Below are 12,087 nucleotides of genomic sequence, written 5' to 3'. Positions count from 1 at the left end.
AGACCGGTGCTGCCCCCATCTCTGAGCGGGGCAGGGCCCAGGAGGCCGGCCAGGGCGGGGCCTGCAGGGCTGTAAGGGGCGGTGCAGCCCACTCCCATGCCCCCGGAGAGAGAGAAGGGGGGGAAGGGATGGCTGCATCTGAGCATGCTCCGAAGACGCAGTAAAAAAATCTTCGGCTCCTGGGGAAACTTCCCCCCCACTGCCGGGATGCAGGGGGGCTGGGAAGCAACAGATCATCCCCCTCCACAGGATCTTCTCCCGCTGGAGTCAGAGGAAATGGGACGAGCCCGTTGCAGTTGGCAATCCAGGGAAAAACAGCTGCTCTCCGGTTCAAAACTGGAAAGAACATCCTAAATGCTGGATAAATCTGGGGGTATCCAAACCCACGGTCCAAAACGAATTGGAAAATGGAGTCCATGCACTCCCATAAGAAAGCATCAAGGGCACATAGCACATTCATAAAGAACCCAAAAACTTTGCCCATCGAAAAAACTCACAGAAATCTGTCTCCAACAGGCAAAGTCTGTCCTCTTCACCCCATTTTTGACAGAGGGCAGTAAGTTTCTCCTCTAAAGGGGAGAACCGAACCTCCTCTATGGGGGAAGCCCTCCACATCAGCAGCCACAAACTACAAAGGGCCGCATCTTCAGGAAGGGAAAAGCCAACAGTACCTTTTGAAAGAGTCCAGCATGCTCTGGCCAGCTCCATTGTGCTACTGTGCTTTCCAAACATCTTCCTGGAGGCTTTTCAGAAGGTTCTCTTTGTGGTCAGCCTTGCTGTGAACTCCAAATCAGGATCTTCAGTTCTTCAGCTCTTGGCTAGAATCCACTTCTGTGGTCACTTGTGAAGCAACCATCAATGCCACACATTCGGGGTTTACCCAGTGCAGCAATTGTTCCTCTGGGGGTCTCTCCAAGTAATTTGCTCTTCAGACGAGGGGTCACCAATTGATGGTTTTGTCCTCCTCACTCACTCGGGGTTCACCAATTCTCACAGTGGTCACAAGGGTCTTCAGGGTGTAAAGAGAGATGAAAATGTTGACCTCATGTTCAGAAGGCTTGATTTATTATTTTATGATGTATATTACGTTATTACTATACTACAAAGAATAGAAGGAAAAGTTCTCAGAAGGCTAGTTAAGCTAAGAATAGAAAAGAATGAATAACAAAGGTCTGTGCCCCGGCAGAAAGCGAGAGCAGCTCTGCCAGGAATGGTCAGTAAATCCAAACATCCACAGGAGACCAATCACAGATGCACCTGTTACATTCCACAGCAGCAGATAACCATTGTTTACACTTTGTTGCTGAGGCCACAGCTTCTCAGAAGGGAGAAAAATCCTAAAGAAAGGATTTTTATGAAAAGATGTCTGTGACACCCCACCTATCTCTCTAACCCTCAGATGCCTTGCCTACCTTTTTGCCGTGGATCTTGTCCTCTGAGAGTTCTGTCGTTGTCCTGGTGTGAGGGTTGCTGTCCTGTCCCACCGGGTGGGTTCCGCTCTGGTCTCGCTGTCAGGGTTGCTGTGTTGTGCTGCTGTTGGGGGAAAAGGCTGTGCTGTTGTTAGGGGGGCTGCTTAGGCTGCCGTGAGGGCTGGGCTGAGTGCTGGTGCACCTGTACCCTAACTTGCCTCCTAAGCTGTTCCCTGTAGCCCTGATCTCCAGTGCACTGTGCAGCCCTCAAGCCTTCTCCCTTGACCGCTCAAGCCCCCCCTCAACCCCTCAGGCTCTGTCTGTCATCCTCGAGCCCCCCTATGCCCCTCAAGGCCCCTCTCAGCTGCCCCTCAGCTCCTGTGTGTCACCCTGAATCCCTCTCCTTTGCCTCTCAGCCCCCAGCTTCTCAAGTCACCCTCCATCTGCCCCTGCCACCCTCAGCATCTCTGTGTGTCACCCACTGTCCCCTCTCCCTGCTCCTCCCTCAGCTCCCAGCCTCTGCCACCCTCAAGCCCCCACAGTACCCCTCAAGCCCCTCAGCCTCTGTCATGCCCTGAAAGGACCCTAAAAAAACCCTCTCAATTCCCTGAAAAGGCATAGTTTTCAAAGTGTCCTAAACACCCCACAAAAACAAAAAATAGCCTCAGAATACACTAAAAACACCCTACTTTTAAAAAGCCCCTAAAACACCTCTAAAAATCTCCAAAGAACCTTTTGGGACTACTTAGAGATTTTTTAAAGAGCTCTGAGAATACCCGTAAAATCTTGAAAATGCCCTGTAAGACCCTAAAAAAGCCTGTAAAATTCCCCCAAAACCCCTAGAAATACCCTAGTCTTAAAAAAAGTTCTCCATTTACCCTCATACTCTTCAAAAAGCCCTAAAACCTTTTAAGTAGTCCTTAAAAAGCCCCCAAAATATCTGCAAACACCCCTAACAATTCCAATTAGTGGTAAGACATCCCTTAAAACACCCTAAAATGTTTTTTTAAAAGCCATGAAAAAGCCCTAAAGGTTCCTAAACATTCCCAGAGAATTCCTAAAAAACTCCTGCAAAAAACCCCCCTAAAATATCCTTAAAAATCCCTGCAAAAAAACCTAATAAAACCCCTAAACGTCTGTTCAACTCTTACCTGTAACTCTGTGGCCTCCATACCTCATCTCTACCTTCCAATCGGGGTAACTGCCTGCAGCTGCTGGGAGGGCTCTGGGGCTGTCCCACCATGAGGGTGGCACCTGTGCCCTATCCCTGCCTGGTACCCCGTGTCCTTTGCACCCCAACCCTCAGGGTCAGCTGTCCAGCTGTCCAGCCCCCCCATCTTTGCCCCTCAGCAATGTCTGTGTGTGTCCCAGAGCTGTGTCCAGGATCCCACGTGCTGCTGCAGGGAGTCACTGGTGGGCAGTGAGGGAAGTGAGGGACGGGGGAGGGGCGACCTGGATTTCAGAACCCCAGCAGACGGCCGGGCACTCAGCACCACAGGCACCCGAACATCAACGCCACCATTGTTCCTTGCACACAAAACTCATCAGGCCAGGTTCCTGATGGCAGATTGCAGGAGCTACTTGGCACTGTCAAACCAACCCTGCCAGCTTTAATCTGGGAGGCATCCTGCGCAATGTGGGATTTCAGCAGCCAGCTGACCACTCCGGGACACAGGCCCCTGAACAGCAATGCCAGCCCATTTCCCTGGAAATAAAACTCACCTGGCCAGGTCCCTGATGGCAGATTGAAGGAGATACTTGGCACTGCTAAACCACCCTTCCTCCTGCAGGGCCATTCAGCTCCCTTCTCTGTCCAAGGCCCGGCTCCCCTCACCCGGCCGCATGGCTTCCCCTCCCACACCCAGCCCGCAGCCGGGCAGGGCAGCTCTGAACCTTCCACCCACCGGAACCAAGAGAGCTTCCCCTAGGAGTTCTCCGCTTTTAACCCCCTGTGTGCTCAGAGGTGAATCCATGTCCTATGGGGCCACACCAGGGGCCAATATTCAAATCTGAGCACAGATTGGTTTGACCACAGCATCCCAAAAAACTCACTTCCTTTTCAAACCAGAACAGCAGGACCAAGGGATCCGAACAGAAAATCCTGAACGAGCTCAGTAACCCAAAAAATGGGGGTTAAATGTGAAATGAGCGGCTCTGATTGGCTGGTCCAGCACAGCCTGCGTCTCCCCATCCCGACCCCCACCTGCCCAGCGCCCCAAGGTTCCCCCCGCCCAAAAAACCCCCAGCCCGGGGCTGCAGGGTCCCGGAAAGGCCTCAGCCAATGGCAGCGCAGGCAGGAGGCGGCTTAGCCAATGAGAGGTCGGGGCGTTGGATTGCCTCATCGGTTGCCGGGCAGAGCCCGTGGCCGATCGCTGCCCAGAAGCGGCGGCAGCCAATGAGAGCGCGCGGCGCTGCCGAGCCCGCCCTGCTCCGGACTGGCGCTCCCAGCGCAGCGCGGCTGCTTTGGGGCTGCTGCTCCCTGCCCGGCCCCGGCCATGGGGCGAGGGGCGGCAGCTGGGGCCCTGCTGGTGGCACTGGTGGTGCTGGGAGCCCCCCCGGCTGCGGGCGCGGAGCTCTCGGGTGAGCGGGGGGGGGCGGGAGGCGCTGGGACAAGGGGGGAGAAGGGGAAAAGGGGGCGAAGGGGGGAGGCCGGAGTGGAGGGCGAGGAGGAGGGGACCCCCAAAGGGAGAGCGGGGTGGGGGGAGGGGTGGGGAGGGAGAGGTGGGAGAGGGTGGGGAAGGGGGGAAAAGGGGACGGGATGACCCCAAACTGAGCCCGAGGAGGCCGGAGATTGGGGGATTTGTGGGGAAATGGGGCCATAAAAGTGATTTGGGAGTGGCTGCATGTCGGAGGGGAGCGGCTGTGAAAGGGGAAATGGGGGAAGGGCTGCAAAGAGGAAGCGGCAGCGCGGGCAGGAGCGTCCCGTGGCGGCCGTGGGGCACAGGGGGTGCGGAGTAGGGATCCGGGCTGGGCCCCGGAGCTCTGGGGGTGCTGCTGGGGGGTGCTGAGGGGGGCACATCCCTGAACTGTGTGCTGCACTCAAAGGGATGTTCCAGTGGATGCATAAGGCCGATTGTCTCTTCATTAACGGCACTGAGAAGGTGAGGTTGGTGGTGAGGTTCATCTACAACCGGGAGCAGTTCCTGACGTTCGACAGCGACGTTGGGCACTTTGTGGGGTTCACCCCCTTAGGGGAGAAGAATGTCAAGATGTAGAACAGCGACCCGGCTATAATGGAGTTCATGCGGGCTCACGTGGACAGGTGCCGGCACAACTACGAGATTGCTGCCCCGATCACTGTGGAGCGCCGAGGTGAGCGCGGGGCAGAGCGTGTCCCCTCGGTCCCTGCCCTCCCAATGACCCTGGAGCCTCTCAAAACCTCCCCAAGAATCGCCCCAGAGCTCTCAGCCCTCCTTGTGCCCATCCCCGGGGCCTCCTGTTCCCCCCATTCCCTCCCAGTGCCTCCCAGTGCTCCCTCCCGCGTCCATTTCAGCGACGCATTAAGCTGAGGCTTCCCAGCCAATGAGATCGCGCACCGCTGATGACTCATCTGTTCCTTGGTAGATCCCCAGCGCCGAGTGCCCCGCGCTGGACGCGGCCGCCCAGTGCCGCGCCCTTCATTCCCAGTTCCTCCCAGTGCCACCACAGCCCCTCCCAGTCCTTCCCAGTCTCATCCATGCTCCCCAAGTCAATTCCCAGTTCCTTCCAGTCGCCACCTGTCCCTCCCAGTCCATTCCGAGTCCCTCCCACTCTATTCCCAGTTCCCTTCCAGCCCATCCCAGCCTTGCCTTCTCTCTCCCAGTGCCCCCCAGCTGATCCCAGTGTGTCCCCGCTCTCTCTCTCTCTCTCTCTCTCCCAGTGTCCCCCAGCGTGTCCATCTCGCTGGTGCCCCCCTCGAGCTCCCAGCCCGGCCCCGGCCGCCTGCTCTGCTCCGTGATGGATTTCTACCCTGCTGCCATCCAGGTGAGGTGGTTCCAGGGCCAGCAGGAGCTCTCGGAGCACGTGGTGGCCACCGACGTGGTCCCCAACGGGGACTGGACCCACCAGCTGCTGGTGCTGCTGGAAACGCCGCCCCGGCGTGGGCTCAGCTACAGCTGCCAGGTGGAGGACGTCAGCCTGGAGCAGCCCCTGAGGCGGCACTGGGGTACGGGGGAGCCCCTGGGGGCACTGGCAGAGCCACTGGGCTGTGCTGGGAGCCACTGGGAGGGAGCTGGAGAGAGCCGGGCTGGAACTGGGAGAGGGGCTGGGCAAGGGCTGGGAAGGGGTTTGGGGGATGCTGGGGAGGGTGGGATGGGGTTGGGGGGGTGCTGGGTGTGACTGGGAGGGATCGCAGTGAGCCCCGAGGGGCTGGAAGGAGATCGGCAATGGCAAAGCGGGGCTCGCCATGAGCTCGGTTGTGCTGGGCACAGCCTGGGAGGGCTCTGGCTGAGTCCTGCTGGGGCTGCCAAGGGACTGCGAGAGGCTTTGGGGCTCCTGGGGCGCTGGGGGGCAACTGGGAGGAGGCTGTGGGATGCTGAGAGGGACGGGAGGGGCTTTGGTGGCTCCTGGCCAGAACAAAAAGGGATCGGGGGGAGGTTTCAGGGGGTCCTGGCTGGGCCGGGGGCCACAGGGAGGGCGCTGGGAGGGGCTCGGGGTGTCGGTGAGAGGTTTTGGGGGTGCTGAGCCCTGCGGACCCCCCAGAGATGCTGCCGGACGCCGCCCGCAGCAAGATGCTGACGGGCATCGGGGGCTTCGTCTTGGGCTTGGTCTTCCTGGCGCTGGGGCTCGGCTTCTCCCTGCGCAAGAAGGTCAGGGCGGCTGCCGGGGGTGGCGTCCCCGCCGTGGCGGAGCGTGTGCGCTCCCGCCGGGGCCCCCAGCCCGGTGTCACCCCCTTTTCTCTGCCCACAGAGCTCCTGAGCCGGCGGCGGCCGTAGCCCCTCCCCGTGGGCTCGGGCCCGGCCGGGACCCCCCGCTCCGTCCCCGCTCCGCTGATTCTGGGGGGGTCCCGTGTCCCCCCCAGCCCCGCTGGCGCTCTGCCCCCGCCCAGTGCCTGCTCCCAGTGCTCCCAGTAAAGCTTCCCAGTTGGGCCCGGGGGGCGATGGGGATGGATCTGGAAAAAGGGAGGGGGACAAAGGGTGGAGGATTGTGAGAGTTTGTCCAAATTTTCCCTCATCTGCCTACTGATCGTCATTGCGGACCAGTGAAGAGAAGACCCTCCCTGCCTTCTCTGTAGGAGAAAGTCACATGCCACAAGGCCCCGAGACCAGAACACAGTGCTAAGCCATTGTTTTCACAGGTGTTTTTTGCTGTATGCTAAGAAGGGGACACTGTGCCCTTTGTGCAACAACAGCCTTGGGAGCTGTCCCACCTCTCGGCCTGGCTGGACTTCTCCTGAGTTTCAGGTGGTCCCCCCACAGAAGACCCTCACCTGTTTTACAACCACCGTGACAGACAGACTGAGATGGAAGGAGCCTCTCCATCAAGGACTGAGACATGGAACCCCCATGTGAAAAGGCCCCTCTGCTCCTTCCAAGGACTGGGACTGAAACCCCCAGCCTGGGGCAGGTGTGTGGGGGAGGCAAGCTGGCCAAAGCGAGATGTTTGCCTGCAGGTTGTGACCGCTGGACCAAGAAGACAATGGCTCTCGGTTACTGCTGAGAGCATGGACTACCTGTTACATCTATTACTTACTGCATCTGTTTCCCCTCCCTCACAATTTCCAATAGAGTTATCATAATAAAAACCTCTGAGTTAGCGAGACTTCGAGATCTCCCGGGCGTAACAGGCGGATCCTCGACTGGACTGGACCAAAGGACTTCGTCTCTACGTTTGGTTGCTCTATCCCCTCTCTCTTTCTCTCTCTCTTTTGTCTCTCTCTTCCTCTCTCTTTTTCTCTCCCTTAATCCCTCTATTGCATTTTGCTGTGGTCATTCAATAAAGGTGCATTTGTTTCGATTATCATTGCAAACCCCCTTGTACCGTGTCGTTTCTTTTTGCACCCTGAGATCAAATCCACGAACCATCACGAAACCCATCCATGAGAACGGATCGTGACACCCCCCGAAGACCCCTCCCCAAATTCCCCCCCAAAGCCCCCCAGCACCCCAAGACCCTGCTAAAACCCCCTCAAGTTCCCCCCAGACCCTCCCCAAATCCCCCCCCAAACCTCCTCAAGACCCCTCCCCAAATTCCCCTCACGACCCCTCCAGGACCCCTCACCTGTCCCTGCGCCTCCTCAGCAGCTCCCGGAGCCCCCCCGTCCTCTCCCAGCGCCCCCCCCCGCTCTCTCCAGCGCCTCCCGCAGGACCCGCCCGAGCCCAGGGCGGCTCCCGGGGGTCCCTGAGGGGGTCCCGGGGGGCGGGGGGGGAGGGGGCGCCCGCTCCATTCCCGGCCCCAGGGTCAGGGGGCGGCGCTTCGGGCTCGGCTCTGATTGGCTGGTACGCGCGGGGAGGGCGGGAGCTGCTGAGGGAAGACGCCTGGTGATTGGTTGGTTTCGTAGAGGGTGTGCTGATTGACAGGATGGGGTGGGGGAGGCGGGCTTTGCCGAGGGGAGGCGCGCGGTGATTGGTTGGATAAAGGCAAGGAAGGCGGGAGTTGTTGAGGGGAGACCTGCGGTGATTGGATGGTTTGGGGTGGGGCACGTCACTATTGACAGGGAAAAGTCACAGATTTTAAAGGGACATTCCCGGTTTTTTGGGGAAAAACTCTCGGATTTTTAGGGAAAAATTCCCGTGTTTTGCAGGAGAAACATTCCCGGATTTTTTGACTACACATGACCCCAAATAACCTATATAACCCCAAAACACTCAAAATAAACCCCAAAGAACCTCCAAAAAACCCTAAACAATACCAGAAAATGCCCCAAATAACCCCAAACAAATCCCAAAAAACCCCAAAAAAACAAACAAAAAAACCAAATTAAACTCAAAATCCCCCAAATGATTTCAAGTACTCCTAAAAAAACCCCATATACACCAACATTAACCCCAAGTAATTCCAAAAAAACCCAAGTAAACCCAAACAAACCCAAATACTTCCAAATAAACCCAAATATTTCCAAATAACCCCAAATAAACAGAAACCAAGTAAAAGCCAAGATAAATCCCAATTAGTCCATAAATAACTCCAGATAAACCCCAAACCAACCCTAATTAAACCCAAATAAAACCCACTTCTTCCCGTCCCCACCCCAAAACAGATCCCAACCAATCAGAACACGCGGCACTGATGACGATCCAGTTGCAGGGCACAAACTCAGAGCACTGGCCCCGCTCAGCGATTTTCAGCCAATCAGCGCCCGGCCCGACTCTGACTCATCACTTGCCAGGCACACACCAAGGCCTCTCACTGCGGTAAATACTCAGAGACCGCGCGGGGTAATTTCCAGCCAATCAGAGCGTGTCTCGCTGATGACTCATCAGATGCCAGGAGCGGATTTGGAGAGGGGGGGAAGGTGACCCTGGGGATGGGCTGGGGACCCCAAATTAATCCAAAATGGGATCACCCGAAAACAGAGCAGGAGCCCCCAAAACCAAACAACGGGGAGTGGACTAGAGGAACAATCAGAAAGGGGAGGGAGAGTGGGGAAAAGAGGGTCGGACCACAAAATTGAGCTGGGAAGGAGATGGGAACCCCAAATTGAGGTGGGAGGGGAATGAGGCCGCCAAATTAAGCTGGGAGGGGGTGGGATCCCAAAACTCAGCTGGGAGAGGGATGGGACACCCAAAATTGAGCTGGGATGGGGGTGGGACCCCAAACAGGATAAAGCCAATTTTGTTCCTAGGATATGTAAATGAGTTTAAGGACATGCAAAGAGTCTATGAATATGCAACAGGCTGATGTCATGGGAGACAAGGACCAAGGAGCAAAGGTTGTTATGGCCACCAAGACCCCCCAGTTATTTTTGGGGACATCCCTCAATTATTCTGGCTTGATTACATCAGCCTGTTGCATATTCATAGACCCTCATGCATAACCATAAACTCATTTACATATTTCATGAACTATTTTATATGGCCCATCCTTTGATTACCACTACTACTACTACTGATAATAATAATAATAATAATAGTAATAATAATAATAATAATAATAATAATAATAGTAATTTGCAATTAAGGAGCTCTCAGGAAAAGATATGGGAGTGGAAATAACAGTTCTTTATTAGGAAAAACTAAAAATACAAATGCAGTAGTACAAACAAAAAAACAACAGTGACAGAGTCAGAATCCTCCGGGAATCCAGTGAAAAAGGTTGATCCCCTGGGAATTCAGTGGAAAAGAGCTTATCCTCTGTGAATCCAGTGGGAAAAGCTTGATCCTCGAGGAATTCAGTGAAAAATGAGGCTGATCCTTTGGAATCCAGTGGGAAAAGGGCTGATCCTTTGGGAATCCATTTCTTATCCCCCAAAGACAGGGCACAGGAAGGCCCGTGGAGGTTTTATCGGGTATCCCAAGAGTGGAGTTGGGGTTTGGGTCAGGGGAAGAGTTCCTAGCAACACAAGAAGGGTGACATCAAATTCCTGCCTCTTAGCAACAGCAGCAGTCCACACAGAACGTGTCCCCAAATCCTAAGTTCCCTCTAAAACAACTGAGAAATTATGGAAATTCAGATATATTCAATCAATTTCCTTCATTTAACCCAGTTTTGGGTGTTTTTAAAGGATGAAGGTGAAGTAGAGGAAAATTAACGTGAAATTAAAAGTAGAAGCAGCCAGGTGTGTTCCCAACACGGATCACAAGGAATGTGAGTGACCAGGGCTGTGCCCAAAGTGCCTCCTCCAGTGGGGGATGGAGCTGGAGCAGTGCACGAAGCTCTGCCCGCACTCGGGGCACTCGCAGGGCTTCCCTTAGTGGTGCCTCCGTTGGTGTTTGGTCAAGTCAGAGCTCCTGGAGAAGCTCTTCCCACACTGGGGACACTCATAGGGCCTCTCCCCAGTGTGGATGTGCCGGTGTCTGAGGAGGCTGCAGTTCTGCTTGAATCCCTTCCCACACTCAGGGCATTGGAAGGGCCTCTCCTCTCTGTGAATCCGATAGTGCTGGAGGAGATCAGAGCTGGTCGGAAACCTCTTCCCACACTTGGAACACTCGTAGGGTCTCTCCCCAGTGTGGGTCCTCTGGTGGCTGATCAGGCGGGAGCTCTGGCTGAAGCACATCTCACACTGGGAACACTTGTATGGCCTTTCTCCAGTGTGGGCCCTCTGGTGCACAATCAGGCTGGAGCTCTCTGTGAAGCTCTTCCCACACTCCCCACACTCATAGGGCTTCTCCCCAGTGTGGATCCTCTGGTGCCTGATCAGGAGGCTGTTCCACCTGAAGCTCTTCCCACACTCCTCGCACGTGTGGGGCTTCTCCCCATCACGGAGCTGCTCATGGAGCACCAGCTCCAAGCTCTGGCTCCGTCTCCGGCCGCCTTCCCGGCCCAGGCTGGCTCTTTCCCCCTCAGATCCCCTCCAGCTGCATTTGCAGCCCCTCCTCGTGCGGCATCTCCGGGGCTTTTCCTCCCCGTTGGCTTCCTGCGCCGTGGAGCCGCTCAAAACGGCCTCTGCCACCAGGTTCTGCCGCGGGCATTTGTCCTCCCTGCCCTCCATGCTCAGCTCCTGCTCTGGGGGAGGAAGGACAAGGACAGGATGGGATTTGCCTCCGTGCCACAGGCAAGGGCAAGGAGATCCCCCCAGGGCTGAGCTGCAGCCGGGGCCGTGCTGGGCTGGGAGATGGAGCAGCACAGAGGGGAAAGGGGCACTGACGTCCTCCTCACCTGCCTCAGTGTCCCGGGGCATCTTCCTCTTCCTCGCAGCCTCCCAGGCCTTGCCAACGGGAAATCCTGGTTTGGGGAAAACAAGGGATGAGCGCGTTTGTAGGAGCGTCAGGGGGTAGGACGGTCGGGACAGATGGAGATGAGAGATCTCTGCAGCCAGGTCGTGGAACTTGCGGTTCATTGCAAAGGGCCTGGGTGCAGGGCCCTGCTTGGAGCTGCCAGGCACAGCTCGGAGCAGGCCCGAGAGAAGAGAGGGTTACAGAGGATGAGAGGGTAAAAGAGTGAGACAGGCAAGAGCATAAGAGAGTAACGTTCCCATTACAACACAATAAATTTTCTTCTGTGTTGAATATTCTATTTCTCACCAACCAATCTAGTACGAGATACAAATCCTACAGCATTTACATACAGCGTGTAAGAATCATTACATCACCATACTGTGTTACATTTTACACCCTAAAAACTCCTCTTTGGACCCCTTCTGCTGAGCTACTAGGGTCTGGATCTGCCTGCAAGCAGAGGGAATTGTTTCATCAAAAGGGGATTACCTTCAGTTGGGCCACACCATTGTTTTCCAGTTGTTCACTAACTGAGTATCTCAAAGCTTGCTTTCATTTCAGTCTTCCTTACACTTTCTATATTCTCAAAGTCTTTTGCCAGACAATCATATTTATAAAGTTTTCCTGTTTCATCTTCCCCAACGCACATTCAGTTTGAAGGTCACTCTGCCCGAGTCCATTTCTGCAACTCACCAGCCACCTGGGCTCCAGAAAAACCTCCCAAACACCCAGATTCAGCCCTGAAAAAGCCTCCCAGGAGTTCTCTGTCCCTGGTTCCTCCCCTCTGCTGCTCAGGCGTTCCCCCTTGTCCCACCTGCTGGGGTCACGCTTGGATTGGGGGTCCCCCTTCTCCTCGGTGCCCGCCCTGCCCAGGCTGCTGGCAG

General features: G+C 55.8%; 1 pseudogene; it reads left to right on the top strand.

The window, feature by feature from the left end:
* The first annotated feature begins 3,889 nt into the window (after positions 1–3,889).
* On the top strand, positions 3,890–6,190 carry LOC128949501 (class II histocompatibility antigen, B-L beta chain-like; annotated as a pseudogene).
* Positions 6,191–12,087: the final 5,897 nt, after the last annotated feature.

This window comes from Melozone crissalis, unplaced genomic scaffold, assembly GCF_028551555.1.
Source record: "Melozone crissalis strain CALT ecotype California unplaced genomic scaffold, PUWL_Pcris_2 ptg000244c_1, whole genome shotgun sequence".
NCBI classification, from domain to species: Eukaryota; Metazoa; Chordata; class Aves; order Passeriformes; family Passerellidae; genus Melozone; species Melozone crissalis.
This window is presented reverse-complemented; position numbering and strand designations above follow the sequence as displayed.